Raw genomic sequence first — 16,243 nt, forward strand, 5'->3', positions numbered from 1 at the left:
TGGACTGTATGAACCATGCCCCGTCTGAGTTTGTGATCTCAAGGAACATGGCCCAAGCAAAAATCAGTCCCTGAAATTCAGAGGAGAGAAATTCCACCTGTTTAAGGACTCGTGGGATGAGGTCTCCCGGGAAAACATCCTTATGGACATACGAACAGAACTGAACTGACAGCTCTTAAGGAGATCAGGACATCTTCCTGAGATCACCAGAGCTTTCTATCCCACAGCACAAGAAATTAGAGGCAGGAAACCAGCATGACTGAACAAGGACCTGATGGTTAAACCATTAGATAAAAAGAAAATACACAGATAGCAGAAGCAGGGATGAGTGTCCTGGGAAGAATACAGGGATGCTATTTAGACATGCAGAAATGGGATCAGGAAAGCAAAAACAGAGATGGAATTGAATTTGGTGAGGGATGTGAAAAATAACAACGGTTCTACAGGTGCATTGGTCAGAAGAGAAAAGCAAGGAAGAGAGCATTCTAGACCATCTGGTATTATCTGGCTCTTCTCTGTTACTTGGAAGTACACACTCTTCCCCCATCATGTCTATTTTAAAGCTTTGGTTATCAGCCAAGGTAAAGCCCTACCTTTCAAATGTTGGTGGCCTGCGTAGAGATACTAGAAGGAAATGATTCAGTAATTCAGTATCACTAAATAAATCATTAATATTTAACTGCTCTCCAGTTCCTAGAGAAGTCTCTACAAGACCTAATTAATGAGAAAAATCCAGTAGTACTTAAAAATCTGTCTTCTTTTGCATGTATTTATTAAATACTGAAATAAACGTATGAAACCAACAACAAAGCAAAACGTTAGGAAGGTGACCTAAAAACCTTCAGAAGACTATTGTATGATTGAATATACTTTCAAAAAGATTGACTTCAAGAAATCAGGGTTTAGTGCTTAACTTTATAAATTTTAGCAATGTTGTTGAGATGGTACTGATTATTTTAGAAATGAAATGATGTTTCAGAATGACACATAGATGTTTTGAATACTGATGTTCGAAGAAATCCAAGTGGAAAAACAGAATTATTTTCAAACGGCTACAATTTTGTCCTCAGAAACTGTTTGTTTTGGACACAGTTCAGCGTTCTTGAACTTGGTGTGGAGAAAATTTATAGTTCTTGTTTGTTCACTCTTTTAAATCCTAGAAAGATGTATGTACATTAGCCACCATCTGATGAACACAGACATAGTTCTTGTTGACAATATCTGACTGGTTTAAAATGCTTGCAAGTATGGTTGTAATGGCTTTAAAAATGACTTGGACATTTCCCTCAGAGCTTAAACAAACTCCCAGCACTTGTGCAGTTTACCATGATTAACTAGGTGATTTCTTTGTGCAACATTGTTTTTTCTAGAATCTGTATGAACTCAAATATTTACTCATTTTAACATTAAATGAGGGAAAATAAAATACAGTAGGAAAATGTCACTTCAACTGAGAGTACTGAACATAAATTGCTCTCACAAATGTAGGCAAAAAAGTGATTTTAAAAGACCAGTATGAGAATCAAAAATCTGTCTTCAATACTTTAAAGGATTTCACAAAGAAGTCTCCAGCATAGCACTGCTGCATATATGAAGGCTTTTAACATACACATAAACTTGGAAAAAGGTAGTTGAAAAATAGATCACCAACTCTAAATTCAAAAAGACGATTTACAACGCAGTATGGATAAATATTTACCCCACCCTCTGAAACAAAAATAAAACAAAACAACCTTCCCCCTTCACCCCCCTAAAAAAATCCATCCTACATGTAGCACATTTGTAGAAACATTTCATATTTCATAAAACTCTAGGGGGAAATGCAGTTTGAAGTTGAAAACAGATATCAAATACAACGTCTTTTAATAACTGCTATCTTCAATCAGTTGAAAATATAAGCCTCCTGTATAGCTCCTATTTTTTTATTAGTTTAAAAAGTTTTAATAAGTATATAGCTTGCAATGTATTTCGTTTCCAGTTTCTTCTTTCCTTGATTAATTTAGATTTACTATGTTATTATGTTCAGGCTTAGTGAGTGAGTCTGAAAGTGAGGCAACTTAATTTTCTCATTTCATTTTTGTCTTGTTGTCTGTTAGTTTCCCAAAGCTTCTGAAGAATGTCAACAAATTTTGCTGAAGATCTGTCTGAATCAGGATATCCAACAAATGGTAGAGTTACATACCAAGAAAAAAACTGTTCTATTTCCTTGGAGTACATTAGGGTAGGAAACATTCTTAAACTATACAGGACATTAGTATCTCAGGAGATTTTTAAAATTAACTTGGAACAGGTCAGCTGAATTAAAGGCTGAAATAAATTCACCAATAGCAGTATATTTCCATGGCTAGTGTGGCAACACAGCAAGGAAGAGGATAATCAGAACAAAACCACATCAGACCCCATGAAAACCATAAAATACAGGCATTTGGAAAATTATAGACTTAAAGGACTTTCCCACTTAACTTGGGGTGGGAAAAAAAAAAAAACAACAACAACAATCCAACAAACAACAAAATACAGAGGCTTGTGTTACACTAAGCTAAACTGCACAGAATTGATACTGAAATTGATTTTTGTACAGTGTAAACATTATTGTACATGAAAAAAAACAACACTAATATTTGATTTACTTTTTGAGCTGTTTTAGAGTACTGGGAATGCTTTCTTCTTCTGCGATAATGATACATAAATTAAGAATAGAAGACTTGCATACTGTTTGAAGAAACCATTGAGCATTTTAAATCAAGGAAAGATGAATTTAATAGTTTATTAATTTGTTTTCTAGATTAATATAGTTTACTATGCATACTCAAGTTTTATGGAAACTAAAACAGTCTCAGAATATTAGGCACTATTTGCATTGTAAGCTTTTAGGAACTCCACAAGATACCATGATCTTACTGAGCATCTACCTAATGAAATTAAAATCTTATTTTAGTTGATCTTCTTCAGTTACTTAGAAAATGGCACGAGTGGCGCCATTATCTCAGCACTGAGAAAATTCAGTAAATGTCATGTTTAATTGATACATTTTAGATCATTAAAACATTATTGAAAAATACTGTGCTGACAATACAATTTCTCCTCAAAACAGCGAAGAAATACTGGGAGCTAATTAGCAGAAGTGTTTAAGTAATCTGGTATACACACCAGATCATGGTCTATGCTGGAATGGAAGATGAATTTTCAGACTCTCAGTCAGCCAACAATAAATGAATTATGAAGGCTAACAAACCATCCTGTTTCAAATGCCTGTACGTAGCTAGTAAGCTTTGCAACAGTGAGTTTATATTCATGTGATGAGGAATATAAAGAAAGGTAGAACTAGAAGGACAAAAACTTCTTTTGCCAAGCACCTTTTACTTCCCTTTCTTTGAGAGGTTCCCGATCTTTCTTTAAAAGCAACTGCTTGAGTCTGACATCACAGAAACCGATGGGGAAAATAAAATAATTGCAGTGTAAGCAGAGAAGACTTGCCTTGGCCTCTGTTCAAGGCCTTGAGAAGCCTAATTCTGGCTGTAATAATTTTGCCTTCCATCTTCCAGTGGTGTACACTTCCAGTGGCCAGCAGGTCAAAGGAGATGATCCTCCCCCTCTGCTCTGCCCAGGTGAGGCCACATCTGGAATACTGGATGCAGTTCTGAGTTCTTCAGTTCAAGAAAGACAGGGAATTTCTAGAGAGAGTCCAGTGAAAGGCACTGAAGATGCTGAAGGGCCTGAAGTATCTCCTGTATGAGAAAAGGCTGAGAGACCTGCGTTTGTTCAGCCTGCAAAAGAGAAAGCTGAAAGAGGATCTTATCATGCTTATAACTATTTATAAGTTAAAAAAATTAAATACGTGAAGGGCAGAAGTCAAGTGGATGCGGGTAGCTTTTTCAGTAGTGCCTAGTGGTAGGACAAGGAGCAACACGTACAAACTGGAACACAGGAAGTTTTAAGTGAACATGAGAAAAAACTTCTTTACTGTGTAACTGACAACAGAGCACTGGAACAGGCTGCCCAAGGAGGCTGTGTGGTCTCCTTCTATGAAGATATTCAAAACCTGCCTGAATGCTTTCCTGTGCAACCTGCTTTAGAGATCTAGTTTTAGCAGGGGTTGGCATAGATGATCTCTAGAGGTCCCTTCCAACTCCTACAATTCTGTGATTACCTAATATTAATAATTGCTTTAATCCTAATAATAATAGAAAATCAAAATAGATTTGATTTTTTTCTCCTCTAATAAACACTGATACTGAAAATATAAGAGACATCTGCTAATGTTTACTATTTCTTAAACTTGGAAAAAGTAATAATGATAAAAATACAATTAGCACTTCTACAAATTTTCAAAGTAGATAAAATAGGCTAATTTTGAAGGGATTTTTTCCCTTACATAAAAAGTATAAGGTATATTATACATTAATTCTCACAACCCAAAAGATACAGCTTTACTATAAAAACACAGGGAAAATGCAATTAACTAATTTGACTTGGTAAGAGCTAACATCTCTTTGCTTTTTGTCCGGAATATTCAAAAAAAGTATGGCAAATACTAAAAACGAAAAGGAACATGTCACAGAGAGGCAAGAGAGAATATCTAAGCTTTACTGCATAAAAGTCATTAATGGAATTTTGCATTAATCCATACAAAGAGAATAATACCTTGACAATCAAAAAAGTGAGATTTTCAATTTACTGAGAAAGTATGAATAGGTGTTCTGTCCCAAAAAGAGCATATTTGAACACCATTTCAGAAGGAATTTCTTGAAGCCCTAGGAACCTGATTTTGCACATTTAGTGCTGTAGAAATCAGTAAGATGACTACTCAAGAACTTCTTGAACACCCAAATACTAGCATAGACTATTCAGCTCCAGCTGTGGTGTCCCTGTTCATTGCAGGGGAGTTAGACTAGATGGCCCTTAGAGATCCCTTCCAACCCCAAGGATTCTATGATCCTATAATTCTATGAAAAGGTTCTTTTATGAATTTTTCTCTCCTACTTTCATGAACAAACTCTACAATTTGATTTACATTTGCATTGATCTTTAGCTGGGACAATACCATAGTGGAAGATTAACTAATGCAGACAACAAGAATCCTTAAAACTACTGATTTATTCTGTTGAAGACAACCAATACTAACTTAGTACTAAAACTTGAGATTACCTCACAGGGTGAGCAAACATGCTGCAACTAAAGAATCAAAAGCCAAGAGTAAAGAATACATCCGGGAGCCAGGAATACCCTGTGAGCACAGTTCCCAGCACAAGTATATTTCTACACCACTTACGCACGCCGGCAGAGGACCACCACGCACACAACTAATCTTACGGCCCATCGCGCCCTTTATAGCCGCCGTGCACCGCCCCGGCAGTGCGCTGACATCCCCGCGTGCTCGCACCGGCACCCAATCACAGACCGTCGGCGCCGAGCACGCGCGCTTATGTGCGCGATGCGGAGAAGGGGGCGGGCTGGAGAGGCGGGCCGGGGGCGAGCGTGAAATCTGCATCCGGGTGAGGCCGCGGCGTGTGGGGCTGGTGTATGGGGGATGGATTTTACGAGTAGAGAGCGGTGTGACTGACCTTGCGTGCATGCTCTGCACGGGAGCGTTAGGGATGTCAGCGACCCTAAGAGCTGCCGGTATCTGACGGGGGCGGTCGCTGAAACGTCTGAGGCGGGATGTGGAAGCTCTGCTCTGAAGGCAGCTTGCCCGCGTTGGCTGAGCCTAACAGAAAGGAGCAGTCATTAATTCCACCACCCTCACCTTCTTCCCTGGCCGTTTAGCTACTGCCTAGGGTAGTAGAACCGTGAGGGCTGCTGTAGGTGCTGCTGAAGATGCTTATCTCCTGAGGCCTACCTTTATTTGTTGTGCTGCAGACTGGTTGCTTCTCCGTGCTGCCCGAGGGCCGTGCCCACCTGTGCACCTGTCATAACACTGGTGGTGGCTGTGCTCTGTGAGCATGTGGCTATGGGAATGCTCAAATAGGGTTATAACAGTACTTCAGTGGAGCTGTTGCCTTCAATCTCTGCAGTAGAAAACTGATGGCAGTGGAAAGGAGAGTCTTGTAGGTAGTTCTCTAACCTGGTAATTTGGAAATGGCCTCTGTCCATTTGCTTCTGAGGGAGGGGTGTTTGTGACCAAGGTTTCTGACATTATCATAAATCTTACATAGTGGGGAAACATCTAGTAAGATTTTCAGTGCTGTCTACGTACTTAGTATCTGTTTATGTAAAGAATGTTAGGCATCAAAGTATTTCTGAATATCTATCTGAATCCTTGTGCATCTAAAAACTTTTCTATAAATCTAGTCTTTAGGCATTTTAGTACTCTAGAATTCTCATTTTTATAATAGATCTGACTGTTTTCCAGTTGGTATCTCAGCATCTGAGCTTTACCTTTTGCTCTAGGATGGTTCCTTCGTGAGCTCTGTATGCAGATTTAGCTCTTCTCAGCAGGCTATAATTTATTCCAGAAGCAATTATCCTTTGCTGTCTGAGTAATTAATTTTGCCCATCAACTGCACACTATGGGTGTTCTTCTTGCCATTTTATTGCAGCATTTTAGCGGACACTTTGACTGTTTTTTTCTGTCATGGTACTTGAAGACTTCTTGTTGCAGAGTTGTATAACTTCTCATTTCTTTGTAGCTATTTTGTTTTCTTTTGCTCTTTGTATTTTGCTCTACTACATATGTTTCTTCATTGCATTATTTTGTTCTGCCTAGTTTAGGTGTCTGAGTAAGTGTCGCTGCAAGTGTGCTGGTATTTCATGTTTTTTTTTCTTTTTAGGATGTCAGTTTTTCTGCCACTAATACATGAAGTAGACTGCTGATCATTTTCAAGGAGTGTTTGTAGGATAGATGATATCTTCTAACAAGTGCAGTAGTGACCTTTGTACTGAGAGCACTTGAAAGGAGTAGGAAAAAAAATCACAGCATTGTTCAAATGAGATGCCTGAATGCGCAATTAATAGAATACAGCCTTTCTTGGAACCTCTTAAAAACATGCTTGAAAATATGATGCACATTTATTTTACACTATTCTGAAAAGAAAGCCATGAAGTATGGGAGACCAACTTAGATGCATTTATGCATGGTCTCAGTAATGCCTTCTACTATTAGCAGAGATCATATTGGGGCATCATAACACACTAGACTGGTTTATTCTACCTTGAAGCTGAGGTGATATGTTATTGTAGCTCACCTGAGGAGGTGTGTGGATTTTCTCCACACCAAGTTGAGACAGTGGACATGAAAATAATCACTTTTGAATATGTTTTCTTCAAAATCCTTATTCTGACCATTGCTATAATTAAGTTGAAGGATTCCCTCCTGTTTGTTTCTACCTGGATATAGCAACAACTGGAAACTGATTATACTTGGTGATCTGTTCATATCTGTGATGTTCACATTGATTTTTGAGATGCTGATTGGTTCTTACTAGAACCTGGAGTGCAGTTTAAGCGCTTCCGTACTCAGTTACTCCTCAGTTGTTGTCTGGTTGTCTTTGAATGCTGTAGATCAGCTCCTTTATATTTCTTGTGACAGAATCAGGTGATAGAGCCACAGCTAGAGGTCAGTGATGAAAAATGTTCTCTAGACTGTTAACAGCTTATATGGTGTAAGCCTGTTGTTCCGGATGATACCTACATAGATTTCTGAGTGCCAAAATACAATTATGCTGTAATGAGTGCTTCTGATCCAGAGGAACAAATGGATAGCAGTCCTAATGGCAATAACTGGCGTTCTCCAAATGTTTATGGAACTGCTAAGACACCTAAGTATGATGCATGTCTGAGCAGTTGGCTTGGCTCCTCCTGGCTTCCTGAAAGCCAACTTCCAGGAAGGCTTGCAACACCAAATGGAAAAACTTTGTGGTATGATGGAAACAAGTTTTCTGTCAGTCTTTAGAGCTCTCAATACCTTTCTTTCTCGTGCTATTTGAGACCACATAGATTCATAAGGTAGTTGTTTCATTCTGCAATGATCTGGTATGCTTGTGTTCTGTAATCTACTACTGTCAATCTGTGCAACTTTTGATTCCTTTAAATGCCTGTGTGAGAAAGATCTTTCTACTTAAATAAAAGTAATTTGGTCAATAATAATGGAGGAGAAAAACTTCTTGTTAAACCAGACTTGATATTATTTCTTCAGCCATATTTTTTCTTTTGCCTAGAGCTTTTTCACTAGTATGGGGGCTTAGGGTTGAAGACAGTAAATTTTAAGTCCTGCAAATTAAATCTGCCTTTAAGTGTACTGTAATTAATAGACTATCTAGAATGTGCTGCAAGTGGGTTTTCAGGCAGTGTAACTCTTGTTACATTTAATCTCTTTTACTTACATATTTATCATAAGAATGCATCAGAATTGAAGGCAAGAGTTATTTTTCTCTTTTATAAAATTTAAGTTTAATGTGCAAATAACCATCATTTGTACTAATACAAATAAATAGTTTTAGGCTTTAGCATTTTTGATAATGCCTGCTGCAGCCATAATCTCTTTCCTTTATTCCCTGTATATTGCTGAAGCAATGGTACCCGCTTTCCAGACTTGAGTCTCCAGAAGTGGTGCAATTTTAAGATAAAGGAGTTAAATTATTTGTAAATTTCTTAATGTAGAATAATACGGAATGTAGAATTTCTTAGCATACAGTGAGAATTGTATTCTTTTCTCCTAAAGAGTTTGGAATGAATTTTGCTTTTATGAAAAGATAGCTGGCTTTTGCCCTTTATATTGTTCAGCTGACAGGCTTATTTTTGGAATGAATGAAATGAATTTTCAGGCTTCTACTCATTGCTTCAGTGAAGTCTTAAAAAGGAAAATTTGGTCTTAGGGTATGTAGACCATGTTTGAAGCAGTAGAATCAAGTTATCCATAAACTTTTTTTTTTTTTTTTTTTTTTTTTTAAGCAACCTTCTGAAGTAAAACTAAGTAAATGAACTTCATTGATTTACATTTACTTTTTCAAGTCACGATGACCATCCCCAAATAGATTATAAGGCTGGTGTTGTTATAAAACTCTTCTCAAGTTTTTCATAAGCTGGTTGTGGGATGTATCAGTCTTAGCTTGTTTGCATTATATAAAGCTAATGTTTCATGTTGATGGTGTTGTTACAGGTATTGTCCAGTAAACTTTTCTAGCCTTTGAAACAGGAATGGACATGATAATTATAAAAGTTCTTAGAATCTGGATTCTTAGAAAGAAAAACATATTTCTAATGCCTGTATAAGTTTGAGCACATTTTTATACTCACTGCTATGTGCTGAACATTTTGAAGAAAAATCAGTTTAGTTTTTATTACTTGTCATTGAAGTGATCACAATTCATTGTTTATATGTATTTCAGCTAAGAATATGGAAATGACTATAGTTTAAGTGGCTAACTTTAGTCTTTATGAAATAAATCTTCTATTACATTTTCATGAAGTTCTAAATTTCATGTAACAAAAACACACTTGCTCAAATCATTGTGCTTGTTTAGAATGAAAAAATCTGATCTCAGCTAGTTTATGGAACATTGAGACAGTATTATTATTATAGGGTAACACTACTATATAGCTTCAATAACACTTCTAAACTATAGTTTTCATTTATTCAGTGCTTTCTTGATCAAATAACCAAATTTTAATCTTTTAGCTATTTTCTGACACCCTATGACATCCTAACACTTTAATATTAATTAGGTAAGTTTTCAGATACAGCGGAATATAAGTTGGGTCTTGTCCAATCCTCTTACCTTTAAACTCTTAGGAATGTTACTACTTTTGCTTTAGTACAGATCTTCTAGAAAAGGTGGAAATTCTTTGTGCACAGTTGTAAACTAATCTCATTTGATTCTGCTACAGTGTGGTGGGTTTTTTGTTTGTTTTATTGTTAGTTATTGTTTTTCTTTAGGAAAACATAATTAAAATAGTTATGCTGGTGGCAAGGATGTTTCCAAATTGTGATTCTTCTATTTATCTTCCCTTTGAACTATAAAGGAAAACAACTTGTACTGGAGACCTTATTGCTTGTAGTCTGTAAATACAATTAGAAATTAGCACTGAAGACTGATAGTGTTAAAAACTAATTTATTTGTAAACAAAGAATACAAGGTTCTTGAGCTTGTATTAGAGCACAAAACATTCAAAAATTATTCCAACTGGGAAAACTACTAATTTTGAGACTGACCCAGAAGGTGTTAGTGAACTATTGCTTTTACATCAGCCAATAACTTAAAAAGGGACTTAATGGAATTTAATGGCACACCTTAGCTTCGTATGCACTTCTATGTCATACTGCCCCTCTGCTGCTGTTATGTGGTTTAAAAAACAAAACAAAACAAAAACAAAACAAAACAAAAAAACAAACACAAATCAACAATGGAATATAGAAATGGAAAGTTCAACGTCTACATCCATACTACCACTGATATCTGTCTCTGTTCTTGTGGGACAACATAATAAAATAGGAAACAGCCCTCTTAGTAATGTAGTTGTAGGACTTTGGTCCTGATTTTTATGGACTGTAAGTTCTGTCCTCTCCTTGCACACACGACACTTCCTGGGACTAATACAGCATTGAGTATTTGTAGACATGGGCAGTATCACTGGTGGGGGGGATGCCAGAATTTCAGAAGAACAGTATGACTTAAAATTTCTACTATGGATTTCATACTTACTTCAAATGAGTATGCTGAGCACTTGAGAGAAGATATGCAACTCTCAGTGAGGATACTAAATGTGAGCTGATGGGTGTGACAAGTATTTGCTATAAGCTATGGATGTTCCTAGAAAATAGCTGTCATAGAGACTGTCTTTTGCATGTGTTCTTTTGTGTACTGTCAGTAAGGTTAGAATTAACCTGTAAGTTAGAAATGCTTCATCTATACGTATCCAGAATAAGTGTTGCTTTCTTGGAAAGTCTCATCACTAATCCTTGCTGAAGTTGGGATACATGTTTTCCTTATACTGTTTGGGGCTTTCCAAAATGTAAAGGTTTCTCTGGCAGGAGTTAGCTGCTAAGCCTGGTTGCAAAGGTATATGGTAGTAGTACTGTTATTCTGGGAAGAACATACTTAAAGTAGTGGAAATTATGCTGAGATTGCCACGTGCTTTCACTGAGTGTAGTATATTCTTACAGATTATGGTGTACAGGTGCGTATAGTGCGGGAGGAACTGGGCTGCTGAATTTTCTGATGGTCCTCATAATTTCATGGGACACATCTTCCTTAATGTTCAACAAAGGTTAAGATTTTTGGAAGCGTAAACAGATGAGGTTTCCTCTGGCTTTAGGTCAGCATGTAAGAGGAACTGTAACATCAGGGTAACATGACAGCACTCTGTGATGAAACTCTGTAAGTTTGTCCCAGTTGTTTCAATGCTCTTTGACAAAACAGAGAAACTGGAAAGAAAAAAAAAAAGTGTTTCAGTATATTCTTGCCCCTGTGCTAATTGAGGTGAGCTGACTCCATTTTCAAAATAGATTTTGTCCCACAATGTCAGTAGTTGTTATGTAAGAAAGAATGGTGGAGTACTATTTTCAGATTGGTAGAATTTGTACCTTTTGTTACTGTTTCCTGTGAAAGGCTTTGTAAATTTTTGATTTCATTAATGCTGTTAATAGTGATTTCAGGAAGTACGAAAATATTTTTAATTCTATCTGTTATTTTAATTTTTTAATTGCATGTAAAAGAAAAAACAAACAACAAAGCAAACAAAAAAAAAAACCCGTAAGGTTATGAATAAGCTAATAATTGGCATTTTCATTAATTCTTTCTAGAACACTTATCTTAGAAAAGCGTTTGCAGAATATGGACTAAGATTTACCTTTTAAAATCTGTAGAGGTGTTGGAAAGCATCGTAGTGTGATGTAGTAACTCCACTTGTCCATATCCTGTTCAGAAAAATGATTAAGAAACTCAAGGCTTTTTGAGAAGTTGAATGTTTTTTTTTTTGTTTTTATTTCTGATGGTTGTTAAATTTTTATTAAAAAAAATTATTATTAAAATATTATTATTGAAATATTCTCAATGTTAAAAAATGGCAGACGTTTTGAAATGTAAATTGCTAGAAAACAGGATACTAATATCAGAGGATTTTTAAGTAAGTAGTTCTAGAAATGTTTTGCTAGAAGATAGTTTCTCCCCTATTCTGATAAGAAATAATAAATAAAGACAAAGGATTATGTTAATTTACAAAGATGTTCCTGACTGTTCTAATATTCTGTATATAGTATTAATCTGTATGTATTTTTAAACTGTAGTCTATTTTAAAATGGTAAGAATAACTTCAACATTCCTTGAATCAATTCCTCCATTGACTTGAATAACTTTTAATAAACTTATTCATCTAAATCTCTTGCTATTCTCCAAATCTGATCTTTTTTTAGTTGAGTGAAATGAATAACTTTATTGTTATTTTGTAGTAGTATATTATAATGAGATTTCCAAAATGTCTGTTGTTGAGAATGGTGTCTTTCTTCTTGTATGAATATCTTTTGCTTTGTTTGGTAAAGCAGCTCTTGTTTGAAATGTCTGGATTTTAAAAAGGCAGTGTTTTCACCTGATTTCTTTGAAAGTTTTATTTCCCCTCCACATCACATTTAAAATTATTGTATGAGTTGCAGTAAGCAAATGGAAAGGATTTGATCTGTGGTGACCCATGATGGTCCTGTTTTGGTGAGGAACTGGCTACACCTCATGTAGGCCTGAACAGATTTGGTTGCTTCTATGTTCTAACAACAACAAAAAGGAGGACACAAGGAATTATTACTTTTCTTTCTTTTTGGGGGGGAGGGGGGGGGGGGGGTGAAGGGGAAGGTGGGGAAGATTGTTCCCAAAATGTTGTTCCCATACAGCTTGAGATAAGAAAGAAGTACGCTGTGTAGTCTTCTGAGATCAGAGAAAACTAAGAGGGCAGCTGGTATCCCTTTGAAATCATAGAATCACAAAATCACCAAAGTTGGAAAAGTTGCCCAAGATCATCCAGTCCAACCATTCAGCCATCACCACTATTTCCCCACTAAGCCTGTTTCTCAATACAACATCCAAATGGTTCTTAAACACCTCCAGAGACAGTGATTCCCCTACCTCCCTAGGCAGCTTGTTCCAGCACCTGAAAACCCTTTTGGAGATTAATTTTTTTCTTTATGTCCAACCTGAATCTCTCCTGGCACAAGTTGAGTGCCAGGAGATTCCCTCCAGTTCAATTGGTACTTATATGGGCAAAGAGGCTGACTCCCACCTTATCACAACCTCCCATTGTAGTTGTGGAGAGTGAGATGGTGCCACCTGAGCACCATCTAAACAATCCCAGCTCCTTCAGTTGTTCCTCATAAGACTTGTGCTCCATACTCCTCACCAACTTTGTTGCCCTTCTCTGAACATGCTCCAGGTCCCCAGTGTCTTTCCTGTAGTGAGGGGCCCAAACCTGAACACAGTACTGAAAATGTAGTCTTGAGCAAGGAATTAAAAGGTTGCTGATTTAATATGCGTGACTGATTGTTGAGCTGCACAGTGCAGGCATGTATTGTCCTGCTTTTGATTGTCAGATGTGTTACCTGCAAAATAAGGTTGCTAATAGCCTATGAAAAGCAGCATAACTAATTTGAGTTAGTGTGTATCATGTTTCATCAGCTGTTTCCTGTAGATGTTGTCTGATCAGCCTCCAGTGAAAGTTAAATGAAAGCTGTAAAGGTGTAGTTTGTGCTTAAAAGACACACGTGATTTATAGTTTTTAAGTGTTAAGGGACAAGCACTGAAGTTTAGGTATTTCTTAGAAGACATCACCTGATGTAATAATTGATGAGATTTATATTCAGAGTACCATCTAGATGAGAAAAGTGAGTTTGTATGTTAAAGAAGCATATCTGTGTGAATTAATGTGTATAAGAGAAGAGGTAATAATAGCGCTAGATGGCATTGATTATATGGGCAAGGCTGCCTATGTGGCCTGAAGGTGGAATTGGAAATTCAAAATAGTTTCAAAGACTTGAAAATTGGTTTGTGATTCCAGGCTGTTACAAGTAGCTGAGGGAGAAAACTAATTCTTAATTCAAATAGGTGACACAGAATAGCGCTGGTTTGTTGCTAGTTAATCTGCTTCTAGGCCATAAAGGGAAACTTTTTCCATCAGGACGCGTAGGCATGGCTGTGCTTTTCTGTTAATGTTTAGGAAAGTCTTCCAAGGTGGTTTGTACCTAGAAGTTCTTTAGTGACATGACAATGAGTCCTTTAGCTCAGCTTGTAGTGATAGTGGCAAGCTAAGTCAGATTGAGATACAAAACTGCTAAAACAAAAGTGAAATGCTTTGAGTATTGACTTATATTACATGCTACCAGTTTACTTTTGAAGTAAGTGTTGATATCTGGGTAAATAGTTACTGATTTCGTTGACAAGTTAAAGACAAATGACAGATTCACTCCTACATCAGAAAGCAGAAGAGTAGTACGTGTCCTGTCAAGTAATTTATTTTCATCAGATCTTTGAGATCCAGAAAACCCAACATATTACTTACTTCCTGTGCTTGTTCTTGATTATAATGTCTTTAGTTTTTACTGCATTGTAATTTCTTGCATGGAACTGACTGACTGGTAAATAAGGTGGTGTTGAACCATACTGCTGATGCAAGAGCCTACTTTAAATTAAATCTTAAGATGTACAATTGTAAAATTAAGGCTGGAAAAGAACACTAAGGTCATCTAGTCCAACCGTCAACTCATCACCACCATATCCACTGACCCATGTCACTCAGTGCCACATCTACATGTTTCTTGAACATCTCCAGGGACAGTGACTCCACTACCATCCTGGGCAGCCTGTTCCAATACCTTACCACTCATCCTGAGAAGAAAGTTTTCTTAATATCCAACTTGAACCTCTCCTGGGACAACTCAAAGATATTACCTTTTGCCCTATTGCTAGCTGTCTGGGAAAAGAGGCCCACACTCACCTCACCACAACCTCCTTTCAGGTAGAGAGCTCAAGGTTTCCCTTGAGCCTTCTCTTCCCCAGATTAAGTCCCAGTTCTCTCCACCGCTCATCATAAAACTTGTGTTCCAGATTCTTCACCAGCTTTATTGCCCTTCTTGGGATATACTCTAGGGCCTCAATATCTTTATAGCGATGAGGGGCATAAAACTGAACACTGTACTCAAGGTGCAGCCTCAGCAGTGCCAAGGACAGAGGGAAGACAGCTTCCCTGGTCCTGATGACTATGCTACTTCTGATACAAGCTTGTATTCCATTGGCCTTCATGGCTACCTGGGTACACTGCTGGTTCATATTCAGTTAGCTGTTAACTAATGCCCCCAGATTCTTTTATACCCCACAGCTTTCCAGGCACTGTGCCTCAAGCCTGTAGTGTTTTCTGGGGTTGTGACCAAAGTGCAGGATCTGGCATTTGATCTTGTAAAAACTCATAAAGTCAGCCTCAAGCCATGGATCCAGCCTGTCCACATAGCTCTGCAGGGCCTTCCTACTGCCATGCAGATCAACACTTCCTCCCAACTTGTTGTCATCTGCAAACTTCCTGAGGGTACATTCAATCCTCTGTCAAGATCATCGGTAAAGATATTAAATAGGGCTCAGACTGCCCACTGAACCAGTCACCAGCTGGATTTAACTGTTTACTACCACTCTCTGAGCCTGTCTGTCCAGCCATTTTTTTTTTACCCAGCAAAGATAACCCAATGCTGAGTTCTGGCTGACAGGACTGTAATTCACCAGGTCCTCCTTACAACCTTTCTTGTATTTGTGAGTCATATTAATAACAAGTCTCCACTCATCCAGGATGTCCTCAGTTGACCATGACTGCCGATAAATAATGAAAAGTGTCTTGGCAGTCACTCCCACCATGTCCCTCAGGTGAAACCCAACTTTTCCTGGGGACTTGTGACAATCCAGGTGGCATAACAGTAGTTTCTCTGTAAACTGGTTTTGAACTTAAAGAACTGTATGAAGAAGAATAAGAACAAAACCTCTTTCATTACTGTAATGACAGCGAAAATATTCACAGAATAGGGGACACCAAGAAATATATATCAATTTAGAAAAATATCGGTTATAGAGTGATTTATTTGACACCTATTATTCAGTACTGTGTAAAGCTTCTGTTGCTTAAAGAACTTTCAGTAAAGGCTATAGCTTCTCAAGTTCTGCTAGCTTGCAAATAAATATGATGTGGTACACACTGATTTTAAATTCATTTTGTTCCTTTTCAAGATTTTTGAATAAGATGAATGTAGGTAAAAGATATCCAAATTTCTGTGTACAGTTGTCAAACT

The 16,243-nt window shown here is 37.2% G+C and overlaps 1 protein-coding gene across 3 annotated transcripts in view; it reads left to right on the forward strand.

The window, feature by feature from the left end:
* Nucleotides 1-5,450: 5,450 nt before the first annotated feature.
* CCDC91 (coiled-coil domain containing 91) overlaps nt 5,451-16,243 on the forward strand; it is a 143,648-nt gene continuing 132,855 nt past the window's right edge. The window contains exon 1 of one of the 3 annotated variants that reach the window (XM_042889906.1): nt 5,451-5,495. The gene's annotated coding sequence lies outside the window, so the exon portion shown is untranslated. Of the gene's footprint in view, nt 5,496-9,647; nt 9,664-16,243 lie in introns of those variants that run through there. The other 2 variants (XM_042889909.1, XM_042889911.1) reach the window with 2 other exon arrangements.

The sequence above is a fragment of the Lagopus leucura genome, unplaced genomic scaffold, assembly GCF_019238085.1.
Source record: "Lagopus leucura isolate 7727_CA_CO unplaced genomic scaffold, USGS_WTPT01 Super-Scaffold_100159, whole genome shotgun sequence".
Lineage (NCBI taxonomy): Eukaryota > Metazoa > Chordata > Aves > Galliformes > Phasianidae > Lagopus > Lagopus leucura.